Source organism: Urocitellus parryii, chromosome 14, assembly GCF_045843805.1.
Source record: "Urocitellus parryii isolate mUroPar1 chromosome 14, mUroPar1.hap1, whole genome shotgun sequence".
In the NCBI taxonomy this organism is placed as follows: Eukaryota; Metazoa; Chordata; class Mammalia; order Rodentia; family Sciuridae; genus Urocitellus; species Urocitellus parryii.
Window position 1 is genome coordinate 51,339,694 of NC_135544.1, and position 3,072 is coordinate 51,342,765.

Below are 3,072 nucleotides of genomic sequence, written 5' to 3' on the forward strand. Positions count from 1 at the left end.
GGCTCCTCTGCTCCGCTATGCCCACCAGGGCCAGGTGCTGGGTCCCCTCCTCTTCGGGCTGAGAGTCGCGCCGGGTTGAGGGGCCACAGTGGAGGAGGGAAGGGGCCCTTCTGCTGAGATCGATCTCTGGTTCTGCCACTGTGCTGGGGCGCTGGAAAAGGAGACATAACGTCAGGCTTTCTTCAGCCGCCGGTGAAGCTGCACTGAGAACTCTGAAAACCAAGGACGGCCGCAGTTTGGGGCATTGGAGCAGTTCTAGGCAGGTGGCTTTTAAGAGCCTCAATCCTGGGGCGTCCAAGATGATCTTTCATGTTGTGTACGACAGCCTGGAGGTGTGGGAGACAGCGGGAACTCAGTCCTCCAATTAAAGGAATGGGTGTGTTGTGGTGTGGGTGGGGGACTGAGAAAAGAGAAGTGCGGCAAGGGAACGAAGATCGTGTATGAGGAGGATCCAGGAGGTTCCAGAAGAGGGACTATTGCCAAAGTCAAGTCCTCCTGCGGGTTTAAATATCCGGCCCAAGCCATGCTCTGGGACGCAGGTAATCCAGTGGAGAGCACTCTCTGGCCACTTTTGCACCCCAGAAGGAGCCTCTACATTTCTGGTTCTCGCCTTGCACTCACTACATTTTGTGTCATATGTACAGCACAGCAACTCCCACGTATACTTGACCCTCCCACGTATACTTGGTGTGTTTGCATGATTGTTTGTAGACCATGAGAACCCATTGTCTTGGTCAACTCTGAACAACAGGGAATCAAATCTGGTTCTTCTCTTACAGTCCCCCTTTTCCCTCCTCACAGGTTTTCTTTTGAAATATAATCAGTTCCTAAATTCTGAATCTGAATAGGAAGGCCCCACAGGTGGACCTACACCCTAAAAAGATGATAGCTTAAATTTAGGCTTCCTAAAATGAGGAATTCTTGACATCCCCCTCCCCCCCCTGCATATTCTGAGGTCATACAACTGAAGATTGAAAACAAATTCCATTTGTGAAGGAGAACACGGGATTAAATAGGAAATTGTTGGGCTGCGATGTAGCTCAGTGGCAGGGCCCAGCATGCTGCATGAGGACCCAGCTTCAGTCACTGGAACCACAAATGAGAAGTTGTCTTTGGCAGAACCAATTTAGAAGGAAATTTAGTAGAAAGAATCTAACTTGGATTACATTTTTAGACAATGAAAGTTCTAGTTCTCTATTCCCCTGGTTCACTAACTCATCAAAGTTTAAATTCTATTATTTAATAAATAATTGTGTTTCATTAAAATGTACCAGCCCTGCATGTTTTCCTGAAAATGAAACTGAGAGTGCTTGGTTCTGTGAAAATGGTACCTGGCTATCAATGGCTTATAGCCCTTAAAGTTTACATGCTTAAACCAAACAAAACGAGAGTAATGAATCGTTCCTTATTTTTTCTTTCTACTACTTCATTACATTGTCTTTCTTTTCTGTTTTCACCACTCCTTGCTCTTATTTCTCCACTTTCACCGCTAATAAAAGTGTATTTAGAAACACATCATGATGGCTTTCAATGAGTATCGTGTCTCTGGGATTAAAGAGTGCAGGATGTATCTTCACATATCAAGGAAACTAAGAAAACTAAGAGAAAAAAAGAGATTACAAAAAAAATCTCCAAAATGTGAAAATTGCCTTACCCTGTTACCCCTTCCTCTTTCACTTTGGGGCTATTCCTCAGAAGAGAAGTTAATCTTGGACACCAGCCTTAGATTCATGACAGGTGAGTCTCAGGCCAGTGTAGATTCTGAGTTGCAATCTGTCTGGTCCTCAGTTGCTGTATGAATTGTATTTAACTTTTCCAAGATCAGATTTGAAAAATCTGTGTTCATTAAAAAAAAAAAAAAATCCTTTGGGTAAGGTCCACACCCCCAGGGTGTGCATCCTTGACACGGAGCAGGAAATTAACAGATTGATCCTCTTCATCTTCTGTGCCTCCTTTCAACGTAGATAAGTTTCAGAAGCAGTTCACAGACCTGTTCTGAATAGGCCTTGCTTCTGACTTAGAAAGATGCCCAAGCCCTCTCCTCGCCTTTGCATCCTGCCTGGGGAAAGCATTAGAACAAAAGCCCTGGGCAAGGGTCTGAGTGAGGAAGAAGGCACAGGCCATTCATCAGTAACCCCTACCTCTGCACATTCCTGCCAGGGAATAAGAAAATAAGATTCTGCTGCTGCCTTTACTTTACGGAATTTATTCCCTGAGTGGGGTAGCAAAGACCAATGAGAGAAAGGTATTTAAAAACACACACACACGGTAGTATATTCTGAATGTCAAATAGGACAGAGAGGATAAGCCTTCTCTAGAGAAAGAAAACAGGGTGGGGGCTGGTGGGCTTGGGCCAGGCTCTGCAGAAGAGGGGCCTGAGCCAGGCCAGTGTGGGTTACCCCAGCTCCACTGTCCACTGGGGGAGGTTTCAGGAGAGGCCTGGGACTTTGGAATGCAGACAAACAAAGGGGCATATCTAGGGCCAGAGTCATGTTTTACAAATCAAAGCCAGTATGCGGGAATTGGGGAACTGCATTCAGGTGAGAAAGGGGTGTGGGGTGAGGGGGCTGCTTACACCTATACCTAGGATCCTTACCTTAGATCCATTGGCCTGCCTCACTTTTTTTTTTTTTTTTCACACCAGAGGGGCAATGGGCCAAAGTCACAACCAGGCTCCAGAGAGGTCCCTCTCCCACAATAGCATGAGGACCCAATCATCAGGCTCGAGGACCACAGCAGGAGCCCACATCTGTGTTCCGCCCCACCTCCATTGCTGTCGCATCTATATTTGGCTGGCCTTAAAAACAAACAAACAACAAAAAAAGATAACAGCAAAACCCCTACTCCTCTCGAAGTCTATGTGGCTTTCCTTTCAGACAAGGAAGTTGGAGCGTTAGCAGAGATTCCTAAAGGAGAGTGAAGAAAAACTCTCCTCTCCCATCTCTCACTCTCTGCCCAGCAGGAGTGTTTTAAAACACGCCCCTCCCCGGGCCCATCTCCTCCACCCCCAGCTGCCAGCCTTCCATCTCTGTAATCTCTCCTCCGCACTGAAAGCTGCCCCTTTTTGTGTGC

At 46.7% G+C, this 3,072-nt stretch overlaps 1 non-coding gene across 1 annotated transcript; it reads right to left on the reverse strand.

Annotated features, from left to right (window-relative positions):
- Positions 1-2,638: 2,638 nt before the first annotated feature.
- On the reverse strand, positions 2,639-2,742 carry LOC113188972 (small nucleolar RNA U13). The gene has a single exon (XR_003301597.2). It is a non-coding gene; the product is annotated as a small nucleolar RNA U13 (small nucleolar RNA).
- Positions 2,743-3,072: the final 330 nt, after the last annotated feature.